Below are 16,440 nucleotides of genomic sequence, written 5' to 3'. Positions count from 1 at the left end.
CGAAAAAAATTCAAAATTGTCGTTATCCTCGGACAGTTAATAACTTGTGAATTTGACTTATAATTTATAGGCAATGTATGAAAGACTTGAAATTTGACGGTTGTATGTCTTGAGTTTCTTTTCGTCGACCTTTCTGTTTTTTGTCTCTTTTCTTCTTTGTTTTTTTTTCACGTACTACGTTTCAAAATTCTATAAACACAGATTTCTCCGTTTTTAAAAAATTGTCCCACTATGACCCTTTCGTTTTCTGATCTTTCAAATATTTCTATCCCCACCAGCTGGGGTAATTTCCCGTTTACGATTCTATATAATTATCAAGATGAATTTCGTCTATTTTACATTTCTGGATTTTATATTCTGACCTTTAAATTTTTGAATCCTCAATACATTGAATCTAAAAATTATAAAATGTTCGAAATCAAATTTTTCTATCTCAAATCTTTAAACTGAAACGTGGAGTATTTTGTTTATATTTTGTATGCGCGGCTTTCTCCCATCTATAACAAAAAAAAAAAAAAAAACTTCGGGACTAACGGATCTTCAACCAGAAGCCACAAAGCCACTTGCCTGAATTTTTTAAAAATTTTGCTGATCGTTTTAAACGACAAAAAGAAAAAAAAAGGCAAGACTCGAAAGCCTCCATATTTTTCATTCAACTTATACCGAAACACAATGTTTCACTTTAAAGTATAATAATTCCCCGTTCTGGTCTTTTCTATTTTTTTAATCTTTCCCCTACTTTCACCCCCATTCATCCAACTTCCCGAAAACTATGCGAGGGTGTGAAAACGGCGCACCTTTCGACCACCTTCCTCCGAATTGCAAGGATCGCAACGCCGTCTAATCGGTCTAGGCAGCAGCTGTCCAGCAAAGGCAATAAGGACGACGAACCTCCTACGCAGAAAGGGCCGCAGGAGGCGGGAGGAGGCTCTCTCTCTCTCTCTCTCTTCTTCGCGTAGGTGAGGCCAAATTAGATCGATGGCGAGTTGCGCGCGCAGCTCGTAAGCGCGAGCGGAGCGAGCGAGCGAGAGAGCGCGCGCGCCAGAGAGAGAGAGAGAGAGAGAGAGAGAGAGAGAGGAGAGAGGCGCGTCGCGACGATCTCACCTGTTTGCCCGCCATCCAAGCCAGTCTCGCTAAACGCGCGCCGGAGACTCTCGCCTAGCTACAAGTGGTCTCGCTCAACGTTAAGTCAGACGCTCGCCGACGATCAGTGTTCGCTCGCTCCTCGTCAGCGCCATCGTATCGCAACGCTGCGCAATCATACGCATCGCCGTTACTCGTGTGATTTTTTTCGCACAATATTTTTGTTTGAATTTATTTTTTTTTTTGTTTCTTATTATTAGTTTTAAACGGTTTCGGTTTCATGCCTATTTTCGAATTACATCGCGTGTTTCAATTGTGTGTGATTAAGATGATCGACTGCGGGGAGAAGCAACGTTGATCATTGAAACGTCGGGTTTTAGGTAAGTCGGTTTTAGAAGTTACGTATTACGAACGTCTGAATTCCGAAACGTTGAATTTCTCGATCTGTGAAATTCTTGACGGCTTGATTTACTGGGGGTGGGGGGTTAATTTGAGTCGGGAATTGGAATTCTACGCTTTGGAATTTTCATTTTGTTCCGGAAGAACGATGACAAGATTCGACATTTAGATTACTCTGAATATTGATCTCTTAGAATTTTCACGCTCGCATGTTTTAATATGTGGAATGCTTTGGATGGATTTGTTTAATGTAAGCAGGTGCGAGTTAATCGGCTGCGGATAAATTTACAATTTATCGAAATATAAAACAGTTTGACGAGTTCGAATCTTATTTCACTTAGGTAACATATTTTTGAAGATTATCGAATTCTTGTACGTACATCGGTACATTCATCTGTTTTTTTTTTTTTTTTTTTTTTTTTTTTTAACGTCAGTTTTATTTAACCTCTTATTCAAATCCGTCCGTTTGTTTACAAAATTGTTTAAAAAATGTGGCCAAATACTGCATTATTTTGTTGAGTGTGAGTTTTGTTCTCTAATTCGGAGAACATTTGTCTGAGAAAACTGAATTTTTTTTTTTATGGCAAACGCGAAGGGCCTTGATTTCGGAAAATCTAAGGCAATTTTTTCGACTCTAATATCGCGGGCGAAAATTTGAAGAAAAAAAAGAGAGAAAAGACTGACAGTGAGTAGCAAATATTTTCTCGCTCAGCTGACTTTCGTCGCGCGCGTTGATATACCGAGATTAGATCAGGTTCTAGTGATTGATCTTGAGGGGTCACCACCCTCGGATTCTTCTCGCAATTGATTGAAATTAAAGGTTAAAAAATTCTCGGTGATTTTGTTTCTGCTTCTTCATTTCGCCCGTTCCTCTGATTACGAATCAGAGTTTTCCGGTACAGTGACTAAAAAAATACAGAGAGAAAGCAAACGTGTACTGGAAAATATGAGATAAATTTTTATCATGAAAACCAGTATAACGGCTATCTTTGAAGATGAAAATCGCGTTCATGCCTGGACTCAAAATATTGTAGATCATGAAGAAGAATTATTTCGGTACTAGCGTTAAAGAGGATTCCCTAGCTTTGCTTCAGCCGTAATTCTTTCGATCTCGTCGAACTTGCAAACTTACTTTGCCTGCGGAAACTTTTCTTGTAGCTACTCCCAATTTATTCCTGTTACTCGATCCGAAGCTTACTCGACGGTCGTCTTGTTCACAAGGTGACTAAACTTCAAAACAGGCTTGGAACATTAAAAAAGTTATTGCAATGTTTTCTTTCTCTTCTAGTTTGTCTCAACAATACCAGAAACACACGTCAATTTTTTTCCTTCGGTAAAAATTTTTCGCCAAAAATTACACTTGACATTTTCCGCTGCGAATGTTCGCTTTTAAATTCGGTTTTGGTACTGTGAAAACATTATTCCGCGCCACGTCAAGTCGTTGTCCCTGCTTCCTTTGTTCGAGTTGAAGGTACGTTCAAGTGGCATTCGCTAAATGGTGATTATCGGCCGCTGTAACATTACCTCGAAAGTCAAATATCGAGCCATTCTGTCATCGGTCGTTACGGGAAGTTCCATTATTTCTATTGCGAAAACACGTCGTTCTTTTTGCAACATTTTCATCCCGTACGTTACAGCGATGGAATGTTGATTGCGAAGAAAAATTTCACTATAGTTTTGGAAAATTTTATCATACGTTGTAAACTTTCGTAAGGGTGGAAGAAAAGATAGATCACGTTTTTTTTTCCATTTAATTTCATGTTTTCATTGGCATATCGTTGATGTTCGTCCCTTTCAATGTCGTTATTGAATACTCAATGCCTCTTGCCGAGACAAGTGTAATACATTTTGAACAAGTATTACATTGTTATCGCTGAATTCTGTAATTATCTGTAAATTGTTGTGAAAATTTCGGGCATGAATGCCGAGGTGAGGATTATTAGTCAAGAATGCAAAGCGGCTTTTTTTTAAAGACTATTACTCAAATACAAATCTGTCACATAAAAGTTGGTGGCTAAAATCAAAAATTTATTGGATCCGAATAAACTTCATTGAATCAAGTAAAAAAAAAAAAGCATTCCTCCTCACGATGAGTAAATTGTAAAAAGTATCTTACAGACTCGTAATCATTTTTCAATAAAAACCAAGCAATTGAGAGTGAAAAAAAATTGCATTCTTATTCTATATTGTTATTATTATTTCGTTGCCGACTTCATTATTTCAATTACCGTTAACGCTATTTTTTGTTTTCTCAAACAGTCCATCTGAGTTCGCTGGTCGTTGCTGATAAGGAAAATTTTCGGCAGCGTTAAAACGAAGACATAGATGCTCCGGTATTTTCACCAGAGCTTCATATTTTCACGTAAACGAGTTACCGGCGGGTCGGTTTTTCAATTTACATTTCTTACCGCATCCTACGCTTCTCTGCAAGCGATGCTCCGGTAAAGATATCACCATGCTAATTTAAGTTGAGGCAAAGAAAATTATCGAAGAAGGACAATAAAAAAGGAACGAAAAAAAAAGCAGAGAAAAAAAAAAAAATGTATAATGCATGAACTTTTCAGATTCTCTTCATTACTCGCCGCTTTCGTGTTACAGTTTCATTTCACTCTTATCTTAAGTTTTTTCTCGTACCCCGTGATCGAGTGGGTCGTCTGAATTGCATGTGTAATACATGAAATTGAATTCAGCGATAACAGGTTGAGTTAACGTTTGGTTTTTGTGAATCGGGCAATTCATCAACGAAATTTTAGAATCATAGATTTTATCGTGGATTTCGTTACGAACGGATAAGAATCCGAAAATTCTAGACAATTTATTATTTTTATACGTTACATTTGTAATATTTCACAGCTGAATTTCAGCCAAGATTGGTGACATAAATAATTAAGTGGTCTATTTCAATTTGAATGTTTTTTACATCTCCTTTGCGTTTTGAAAGAATTTTTTTTTAACACAGTTTCATTCTGCCACCTTAACATTAAACATTAATCTTTAAACAAGTGATTAAAATCGGATTAAAAGCGGTTGAAAAATTTGAAATTATTCAAATCCAAGAAAACTGTAGTTACAGTTTCAACTCTACTTGGAGAAATACAGTTTTCGAAAAAATGTGCAAGTCGATTAACCGAAATTATTGATTGGTTAGCTGCTTCGTTGTTTTTTCTCTATAAAGAATGATTGGTTTTTTCGTAAGCTGGAGATCCTAAGAATAAAATCGGATCAAGTCGAGCTAAGGGAGCATCCAAAGCCTTTGTTTTTTTTATCTTCTTCTTTTCTTTTTTTTTTTTTTTTTTGCTGTAAACGATAATTCGTTGATTTCCGCGCGATTGAGATGAGTTTCAGAAAACGTGAGTGTTTTACAGCCGCCTGATTGACTGCTTCTTTGTTATCGTGAACTAAATAATTAAGCGCTTGCTATAATAAATTGCAATTTTCCATCCCCTGAAGGCACGCTTCGTCATTCTTGATGTAAATCCAAATTGTTGAAGCAGTAAAATGAAGGATGGCTATTTAAGTATGCAGCGCCACTCGACCGCGGGTTTATTAATTATAAATGTATAATGCAGAGCAGCCTTCGACGTTTAAATTTTCCCAAGTTGCACGACTTTAAGCCAACTTGCGTGACGCGTCAGCGATGCGGTGTTGCAGTAAATAGGAAGAAATGCAGTTCCTCTAACCACCGAGAATAACTCCATCGCCGTTTTATTATTCCTATTGCTTTACGTTATTAGATTTTATTCCTTTCTGCGGGGTTATCAGAAATCAGAAATTCTGAACTTTCATCAATTTTTATATCATATCGCATCCGGCTTTGGTTTCTTTCTTATTATTCAATGGAGTTGTGATGAGAATTGCATATCGAATGTTAGGATTGAAAAGACTGGTCTTGGTTGACGCTGTTGAGTTTTATTAACTAACAATTTGTTTGTCTCCGTGCATTTTTTATCGCTATTAGAAGTAAAGAAGAGTCGAGTTATTTAAACTAACAAATCGTGAAAACTCGTTTTGGGTTGAAAGAAGACTTTTAAGTTTAAATTTGACGTGTATTAGATTATATAATGAACGATACGAAGAATCTGATGAAGTAAGCCATGCATGATGTTTGTATATTATATTACATTTTCGTAATAAATTTTTTACTCTTTTCTTTTCTACCGAAGTAAAAAAAAAAATATACATATATATATATATAATTATTTGATCCACTTGCAATTATTATGAAACCATGGCTTCATTTGTTTTATCCCTTTTTTTTGTGTATTCCGAAAATGTTAGTAGTTTTGAGTCGTAAAATCAGTTTGTCCAAGATCATCAGATTAATCTTTGACATTTGTATTTTATAAATTTAATTTTCATCTCTTCTTTCGATACTTTATCATCATACCGTTCCAAGCTGATGATTCACATGAATTAGTTCGTCATACGTTGTCGTTTGGTAGATATATAAAAAACAATCGGTTTATAACAAGTCCGCATTACAACTAAAACTAATAAGAATAATTTATCTTCTTTGATTTGCATAATCAATTCCAATTCTTCCAATTTCTCCCGAATAACTTAAGTTACACTTAAATTTCACTTCGATTACACTTACAAGTTTCACAGTGTAGATGCGAATTTTTACAACAAAAGTCCCCACTAAAAAAAAAAACACAAAAATAAAAATCCCCGACTTCACCACTAAAGTAACACTGAAATCGAAAATAATTCTTGCTCCACTGAAATTACACTAAATTCTAAATTCATACTTATAACTGAAATCAAACTCGAAAGCTACTGAAATTAAATAACGTGGAAATATTTTACAAAAAAAAAAATAAATAAATAAATAAATGGAAAGCACTATAAAATTACTGATTTTAGGATCAACTGAGAAAATACTCCGATAACACGGTGGAACCAAATCCGCCTGTAATATTCTTGAACTTGGCCATCGATCATTTGAAACGCCTGCAATGATTCAGTAACGAATATCTGACGTATGCATGGTTATCCGTTACATCCTCTAATTGTAAGTAACACATCATATCTCCGTTCCGACATGGATCTGCTTTCCACGTTATGCGTACCGTTACCGATGAGCCTTAGGCCCGACTTGTCTATCTATCCATCTGGCTATCCAACCATCAATCAGCTTCTACACTCGTCTGTCGTAACTATTTACCCGCCTGCCCGTCCACTCGAGGAAGAATCTCACTGGCGGCAGACTCAATTACAGATGACGAAGACGCGACGCGTTTATTACCCACAATTCAGTAATTCGGAAAAATCTACTTTAAAACCTACGTCGACGACAAAAATATCCGTACCGATTTACCAATTTTAGGCTCAAAATAGGCGTTGTCGACTGCATCGTGACCCGGGCCGTGGGACGTAACTTTTATACATATCTACGAGTCGATTATGGATCCAGGCAGCCCCGGAAATGAAAAGAATTTACAAATATTCTCTCGTAGATAAATGATTTGCACATCCGCACATCATTCATCAGACGGCACTGCTTGTCTTACGGGCTTCTCATCGGAAGCAAGGATTCAAAAAAGGTAAACACAACATCTACGCATTAGAGTCTCCTTATACACAGTGCTTGCAGACAAGAAACTTCTTACTCACACGTAAACCGGGCACAGGAAAACAAATTCGAACTCACCGGTGATGAGAGATATTAACGACAACAGAGTCAGGGCGGCTAGGTGGTCCAGTGAAGTAAGGCTCCGATCAAGCATCTCTGGACGCCAGGTTCGATTCCTGGCTCCGTCGTTAATTTTTCGAAATCACCAATTTTTCGAATTTACATTCTTTCGAAAAGAATTTACCCCCGAGACGGCGGGGGTGGTGCCCGGAGGGGTGAGAGAACCCCAAGGCACGGTTCAAGGAGCGAATGCAACGGGCCGTTCCGAAAGACGGAAGGCAAAGATGCCCGTGTCACTCAAGTGCTCGCATTCAAAGCTCGGGGTTGACTCGATGGATACGTCGAAGGAATAGAACCGCGTACGCACACCGTAGAAATGTGGTAAACGCGAGAGAAATCCGTCTTGCGCGCAGAGGGCGCCACCGGAGATCCAAGCGATCAAACCGAAGATCGGAGCGCTCGGCGCGATAGATCATTCCGCAATTATCACTCGGTGCTACAGGTCGTTGAGCGGGACTCGAAGACCACCGGATACAACTTTCTTTAATCCCTTTAGTGGTAGTGCGGTTCGATGTATTGGTTTATTTTCGGAATTTTGTGTTGATATTAACGTGCAGCTCCGATTGATAAAAGGGTTTTTTTAGGGGAGACGGGTCCTCGGTGTCACAAGGTTTGTGTTTTCGCCGCTTGATATCGGAACGAGCAGTGCTATAGATTGAAGTTGTGGTTCAAGGTTGGAAACAAATGAATGTTGTTAACAAAAATATCGTCATCGTACGCGGCCTTGCAGTGATTGAAAAATTGAAATTGGACCTAACAGGTAATTGCTTTCCATTTTCCAGATATGTTTTTCTCATTTTCTTGGCTGCATTGGGATGTTGCGCGATAAGGTGATCGGAAAGGTGATTCTCGCCGCATTCACTTCATGTATATGTTTTTCATATTTAAATAACGGGTCGGCAAGACTTGGAAGTTCAATTTGTTCTTAAATTTTTAGGAGTCGGAGGGTAAACGGCGGATTTATAGTTTCAGTTTCCTTCAAAGTAGGTTCACATGAACCTTGGTAGGATCAAACGTAGGCGCTAAATTTCGACTCGTGCATAGGTGACATTTTTATTAAATTTTATTAAAAATGCAGAGAATTTTTTTTCATAATCACATTTGAATTACGAAATAGGAAAATATTTTCATTTCGTATTTTTCATGTTTGTGCAGAATATCTGCAATGCAAATCTTGTAATATGAAAAAATCGAAATTAACCTGCCAATATTTAACATACATTTTCCGCTGGTGAATATTCAACATGCACGAACTTCGTGCCGTCAACGTCACATTTCTATCTGCCAATCACAATGCGTCGTTGTGAAAAAAAGTTCGATCTGATATTTGTATGAGAAGGTATGCGTGGCTTTTCGCTGATTTGCGTCAAATGGACAGGGGAAATATTCATAAAGGCTTTTGGTAATTATAAAAAGAAAATAATACTTTTCCACGGACAAAAATTACTGCAGAGATTTTTAAAAAGTTATCAACTTTTTCGGTGTTTTCGTCAAAATTGAAATAATATGACAGAATTTCGAAAAATTTTGGTAAACCGTCGACTAAAATCATTCGCACAATTATAATCGATAAAAATCTTGACATTCTCTATTTTTACAATTTCGTATTTCGCAATCTATTCCGTTGATATTTTACCCGGACATTATATTCCGAGCTGTCGGAATAGGATCAGCTAGTTCATATCTGTTATTTGCGCATTCATAAGTCATCCGAAATGCAAATGTGAAAAGTGTACGCTGCAGTTACATCTGAAATGGAAAGTAATTCCACACTGTAAATATTACGTAAAATATACAGTGAAATGTGCGGCTGTTGCTTCAGCATAATTGATGTGAAACTAACGACGCGTTCCACGATTCGGACGAATTATTTAATTACTGGATACTCAAATATCGGCACCATTCATTTATGCACTGTGTAATTGCCGCTCGGGCAGGTTTCTGAAGGAAAATCTTCGTTCATTTATTAAATCCACCGTTGAGATTGCTCGAGTAGTATCTTACAGTGTTAGGCTTGAAAATATAGTAAATTTTTTTTTTTTTTTCATTCGAAACTTCCCAGACAGTTTGTTGAAACTTGTGAACTGAAAATACGTATCATTGCAAGAAAGTCAGTTGAAAATGACTGACGATTGGTTGAAAAAAAGATAAACCATTATATTTTTACGTTAAATCCTAGTTGACAAAAGTCAAGCTCATTTTTCGATTCGTGGAATCTCGTATTTTTATTATGATTTTGATATTTTTAAAGTTGTTCATTTCTAATTGAAACGGGGATCTTAAAATATGAAATCTCAAGTTTTGAAAGGTTCTCAGGAGAATTTGAGTTTTGGAAAATTGGTCAAGCGTTCGTTAGTTGACTTTTTGATCTAAGTGCAGTTTTCGTTGTACAATTGTTTTGATTCGCGTTATCGAATAAACGAGAGGTAGAATTGCGCTTCTCGGACAAATATTTAATTTTTACAATAATGCGAGGTGAATTTCTGTCTTCGTCCTTCCGTCATCCATACCGTTCCGTTTCACTGCGATGCAAATTGAATCCACCGGTTCGTTGAAATCGTAACTGCGTTATTTCATCAAATTTTTGCGTGTTATCCAACAAAAGAACTACTGTTCGATTATTTTTATGGTTTTTAAGTTATTTGGCTACAATTGTATTCCTCTCACTGTCGTTTCGTCTTCACAATTCAACAACGACAGCAAAATTCTTGTTCACTAATTTTTTTCAAAATTATGTATATATATTTTCTACCCGATATGAAAGGGCAACCATTGTGTGTGAAAATGTCGAATTCACATTCACCATTGGTGACAGAGAAAGGCTTTTGTTGTACGGCGACTCTTTTATACGCGAAATGAATTTTTAAACCAATCGACTTTCTGTTGGGATTTCAGACTGCATTTTTGTCAATTTTTGATACACGTAATATAAAGAAATTGAACAAGAAGTAATCCGGAACCTGCATTTTCATCACAGGATGAAGCAGTTTGTCGAAAAAATTTTGAGACTTTGAGTTTTTGAGTTTTCTTTCAAATCGGTGATCAACAATTCGCGAAACTTAAAATTAGGCGAATTTCAATGTGATGATTTCGCAGGTGGAAGAAATTTAGAAAACAACAATTGAAAACTTTGATTCAAACTTGAGGGTCTTAGATCTTGACGTATTCAAAAACAATACTTTAGTGGCTGAGAAGGTTGAAAATGTTCGTCTGTCGACAACTCAATTCTTTAAGAATGCTCAAAATCCAAATTTGAAGAATTTGTCCGCTACAGAATATGCAGTCTGTCCTAATTATCCTCGCAGCATTTACTTCGCTTCGGCATATTGAATATTTCAAACATCCGTGAGATCGAAGATTCCTTCCTTCAAAAGTTCGTCCGACAACGAAACATTTTTCTTCCCATGTATCAATATTGAATTGTGTCTACATTGAATGTGCGCAAACTGTAATTATTAACGGAAATTTGCGCAACGCATTTACCGACCGCTCACCAAGATTTACCAACACATGTAATTATTATCGATCAACTTCTGTTTGCTTAAAAATAAGTTGCCGTCATATTTCTCAAGTTAGGTTATTTGATCGATCTAAGAGTCGAACCGATTGAATTTTTGCCAACTGAGATGATAATATTGCACCGATTTTGTAAAAATTGATTTCTCGCCGTTGAATTCATTTCTCTCACTGTTATTTAATTTGAATTCAGAGTAACAATACATTTCAATCGAGGCTTCGAAATTCCTTCAAATTTCCTCAGAATTATCGAAAAACAAACATACTCCGAGTCCTTTGACTTCCTCGTTCTTATAATTCCATCTTTGTTGCTTTAATTGAGTTCCAAAAAATTTTGTCTTGAAACACACTTTCCATTGAAAGTGTTCCTCCTTTGAAATATTTAACTGTCATACTCGACGAGTATAGTTGAACACGGAGGATTTAAGCCGGAACATTCGAGTCCCAATTACAAACCCGTTTCATACATTTACCGTCTACGGCGCGTAATCATTATAGGTATAATATACGTATAACGTATATTCAACGTATCACCCGCATAAGATAAGGTTTTATGATTTTTTTGCGACATGTAAACCGATTCAAGGATAAAACATTCTCTTTACATGCGGCGCAGATTATATCCAGTTAAATCCTTGGAAGCCCTTATTTCTTTTCTATCTTGTTCCACCCTCATTTTACGCATTATACGTTTTATATCGTAGTCTTTTGCTTTTGAGTGATCAAAGCGAAACCGAACGAAATAATAAATAATCTACGTTACACATCGCCTTCGATGTACTATATTTATATCTAGAGGGACGTTGATCATCCCTTGCCAGTGGTATGAAACGAGGTTAAAAAATTAGATTCTTTTTTCTTTTTTTTTTTTTGTACAGGCCTGTGTACTCTGTTCAATTAGCATTCGGGCTTTGACGATTCCAATTTTGTTTCTCGAATTTTTTTCCGAATCGTTTTAGAATAGTCGGTTATTTAATTTTTTAACTCCAGCTGTTTTAATTCATAAAAAAAAGTATCAAATTATTAGGCGACTGCATTTTTCTTTTTTTTTTTTTTTTTACATTTTTGTCGTTCGATTATTTTGGAGTTTAAAAAAACTATCGAATATCAAGATTTCTGACAGAATTTGGTTTGAAAAATGGAAAACAATTGTTTGTTGGTTGTTCTCCAGATCAGTGCATACACGGCTAATAAATTTTATGGTCAAAACTTGGCTCTGGAACTTTTAAGCCTGAAATCAGTTTGTACGAATTTTTCTATTCTACCCCCTTGAGACCTCTTGAGTTTCACTATTATTGATTAAAGAATGCATAATCTATGCATGATTGATAATTCACTTATTCCCATTTCATTGATCATTAAACCCGAAACTAAAGTAAAATCATTTACGAATCCAAAATAATATGCTTGATTCACAAATCTACATTTCAAGGAATAAGATAAGTTTTTTTCTGCTTTTGATTCTGATCACAAGTGATGATTAAAGTTTTGAAAATTTAAATTTCATCAATTAGGGTTGGTTTATTTCATGTTTCGTTCGCGGAGCAAATTCTAAATGGGTTACATTGAAACCGGGAAAGTTTATTAACGAGCAGTGGGAATTATTCATGATCAAAAACGTATAAAAATTAGTTTAACCCGTACGCACGGCTTGTTTCAGCGACCACCAAGTAATTTTACTCGCAATTCCGAAACATATTTGGTGTACAATATGTATGGAGCATTCCATGCCAAGTTGACTAAGATTGTTAATTTGACCATCTCTCCGGATCTGAACTTCGTTTTGTCGCAACAATTCTTCCGATTGTAAAATGCATTCGTGCTTTCTTCAAATTCTTTCAATCAAACTTTATTTTATTCTCTCCATTAAAAAAGAGCTGTTACTGTTTTAAAAAAAATTTTACAAAAATTATCGGAATCCTTTTTTAAATCACAACAATTTTAAGTCGGTATAAAAAATTGGTGCACGTAAATTATTTTTTCTACTATTTACAAAATTGATTTCGAATATATTTTGCGCGGAAAGAAACTGCATTTATGCATAGTTTTACTTCATACTTGAATATCTGCAAACCGACATCTTTTTTCTTACCTTACCATACATTTTTTCAAAAGTATAAATCACAGGTCGTTTTCAAAAATATTGAAAATCGTGGGAATATATGTAAATAAAGCGTATGATAAAAAAAATCTTGAAATTCAACTGGATGAGTAATTATTGAGAGAAATATCGAAAAATATACTCGAGTGTGATATCGTATAGGTTAAATAATGGTTTAAGAATGAGGATCACGTGTGAGAAGGTCCAGAGTTCGAACCTTTATCGTCAAGTTGGCACAGAATGCCTCATATATGTATGTCAATATCCCGATTTCCACGTGCCGTCGATTCCCTGCCAGTATAGCGACAGATGGAGTTTAATGCCCACATTACGGTGCTAAAAGCACCGAGAGGTCTGTGATATTTTAACGATGATCTTTTTATAATGGCTCCCAATCTCTTCGTGTGAAAGAAAAAATAACGGGAGGAATTGGAGAAAATTTACCTAATTTTTATTACTATTATCATCATGTTTTACATGCAAAGATCTGATGAACTAATCGTAAATTTATCGTAAAGATCGTTGCAGCTCGTTTTTCACGTGATCTTTGAAGATAAATAAATCGACTAGGTGGAAGGTTAAAGGTTGATTAAATTACAATTGTTTCTCCTTACTACAAGATTGGCAAAATAACGTCCCTAACAATGCTAATCAATTTCTAATTTGAGAGGTTGTGAATGTCATTGAATTGAAAGATTTATTTAAACGCGGAACAATTTGAAAAAGTGATTACAGCGTGACACGACGATGATTCACTGCGTAAGTTGTCTTTGAAAAATAATAAAAATAAAAAACATTGCGCGTAGAGGAGACGAATGAAAAAAAACATCTGAATTTAGAATTACGAAACTATTTTTCTCTTTTCTTTTCAACTCGCTTACATTTACAAATCGCAAAAAGTGTACGTATCCGAAAACGAAGATCTCAACTTTATTTTTGACGCGAAATTCTAGGGCAATATTTTTTTGATGAAATCACCTTGAGGTGCACGTTTTATTTTGACATCGAATACGGTACCTCGTTCGTGTTTGCAGGTAATTAGAATCCGCACTTCCTCGAAGGTTTAGGCCGTTGTTTCGTTAAGCTTCGCAAACAGCGCGAAATTTACCCTGGTGTCAGAAATCAAGAAGCAAATTACACGTGGATCTCACCACAATTCCCCGGCGTGCGTGAGGAATATAGTTTAAAGGTCGGGCGAAAGGTTAGTTTATAAATTGAAGGGTTCCTAGGAGGGTGAGGGGGACTTTCTTGGTGAAAATTTAATCATCGTACTTGATACACGAAACCGATATTCTTCCAGTTACAAATATACAAACCTCCGTAATATTATCTGTAGTAAAATTTTCGATCATTTTAAGGTTGAGAACAATTTTGTTTTGAGCACCTTGAAAATTTTGTACTGATGAAAAAAAAAAATAATAATGTTCAGTGTTTTGACAATATCAAAACAATTCGATAAACTTTTTACAATCTATGGCAATTATGTGAAAATTAGCGAAGTGGTCAAGAAAATAGACGTATTAATAATTGAATCTGTTAAAAAGTCATTTGCAAATAAACTATTCGTGGAAGTAGAGAATACAATTTTTGTACATTTATTCGAAATTTTGATAGTGTGTGAATATTGTTGTTTAATGTTTCGTACTTTTGAAAGCTCGAGATAAAAATGTACAAAGTAAAAAAATAAATTTCACATTTCACATTATTGCGACGTTTGTCGAGTGGAATATGTTACATAATCTTGCTGGAATTCTCAATGTTATAGAAATATAATTTTTGTGAATACAAGTTTGTCGAAGAACCCAAGAAATTACAAAGAAAAATTTTTTCAATAACCAAAGCAACCTTCAAATGGCCGAGATAAGTAATGAAGCTCAAAGATTTTTTCGAAAAAAAAAACAAAAAGAAGCGGTATTTCAAGTAGGGTTGAATGTTTGATAACAGTGAATCAATGGTAGAAAATGATAGAAAATGTTGGGGGTATTAAACATGGTATTATCAGGTGAAAAAATTTTTAAAAAATTAGAAATGGCGATATTCTCTTTCTCTTCTTTTATCTATGCTGACGGCCAAATAGTAAACAATTTGTAGATCTTTAAATTCGCGTCTGGTTTTTGTCGTTCAATCGCTATATTCCGACAAAAGTTGCAGTCCTTTTTGAAAACTACAAGAGGGCGACAAACAATTTCGTACTCGGCAATGTCAACCTGCACTAAACAGCGATTACAGTCCTTGATAATTGCGTATTTGCGTCAAATACACATATCGTCTCGAATAATTACGTCCCGTCAAACGGTAAACAAATTAATCTGAAATACGGGCACGTACGTTCATTAAAGGTTTTCAGCTGGCGTGCACGATTCGTATTTTTTGATTAAAGCTCGCGTAAATTGATCGGTGCAGTGAAACATTTTCGAAAGCAGTATTAATTGATGGGAAATTATACGTGATCCTACAGTTCACTTTGATTTTTTATTTATTCTTTTTACTACTGTCTATTTTGAAATAATTACCTGCATTATTGATAAAAAAAAAAAAAAAAAAAATCAAGTCGTTGGATAAACAAATTTTTAATGAAGAATTACGACACTTCACGCGAGTGACGAAGATGGAACTTTTTTCTTGTCTTACTGTTATTACGATTTATTTTTTCTTTCACTTCTCACCTTTATTATGACAATAATAACTGTCGTTGTCGATCTCATCCCGCAAAGACGAGATTATTCGTCCTGTAGGCCTGTAATTCGATTTGAATTCACTGGCAAGTTAACCGAGATTTATTTGTAAACCGTTGAATGACAGTTCGTTTTATTATATTTCGGCTCAGCAGACCGGCGAATTTATTTACGGGAAAGAGGAAGGAACGACGTGAAATTTTTGGACGAGGGATTTCACATCTCTCGCAAATCTTGCATAATCCCTTAACGACATACGTAGATAATCTATGTGATTTTACGTGGTCCTCGTTTTAAATAAATCTCCCGCTTTAGCAATCAAGAATTCTGATTACGCATGGTGCAGGGAACCTCATCGCCGTCGAATTACTCACCCCAACTCTAATCAATGAGACTGAGAAACCCGAGACAAAGCTCAATTAAAACCTGCGCTTTACTTTACAAATATAAGCACAACGGATTTACAAAAAAATTGCAGATAAAATGTTATGAAAGTTGCATGCGATGTTTGCAAAATTCAAGATTTTATCCAGGTCTAAGTTACGGCCTCGGATTAAGTACTGTCACTGGATCCGATAATATTAAGTCTCTTAAAAAAAAAAAGTCAGAAATAATCATCATCGATTAGACACTCGCAGAAAACTTGTTGCTTTTTTTCAAACAACAAATCTGCAGACGCTTTGCGTAGAAAATTTTGATGTAAGTAGCAAAGCTGATGAGATAAATCTTTGATAATGGCAAAAAATTTAATTGATTGAAATATACATACTTGTAGATATGAAATCTCGAGTTTAACTAAAACCAATTTGATGAAATAATACGTTTTTTGTCAATAGTATTATAAAAATATTAAATTTCACGTAGTTCCTTAAATCTATTCGGTGTATGAGGATTTCAAATTTACGAAATTTAAGATTGAACCATGAGAGTTACCAATCGATTACCGCTAAATGTACATATATTAACCCTGA

At 35.5% G+C, this 16,440-nt stretch overlaps 1 protein-coding gene across 3 annotated transcripts in view; it reads left to right on the top strand.

Moving 5' to 3' along the window:
- The first annotated feature begins 1,162 nt into the window (after window positions 1–1,162).
- The window catches only part of LOC107222215 (BAI1-associated protein 3), a 110,898-nt gene continuing 95,620 nt past the window's right edge, over window positions 1,163–16,440 (top strand). For all 3 annotated transcript variants that reach the window (XM_046740142.1, XM_015661485.2, XM_046740139.1), the window contains exon 1: window positions 1,163–1,463. The gene's annotated coding sequence lies outside the window, so the exon portion shown is untranslated. The remainder of the gene's footprint in view (window positions 1,464–16,440) is intronic.

The sequence above is a fragment of the Neodiprion lecontei genome, chromosome 5, assembly GCF_021901455.1.
Source record: "Neodiprion lecontei isolate iyNeoLeco1 chromosome 5, iyNeoLeco1.1, whole genome shotgun sequence".
Taxonomy (NCBI): Eukaryota; Metazoa; Arthropoda; class Insecta; order Hymenoptera; family Diprionidae; genus Neodiprion; species Neodiprion lecontei.
Note: the sequence above shows the minus strand (reverse complement) of the source record. Positions and strands in the feature narration are given on the sequence as shown.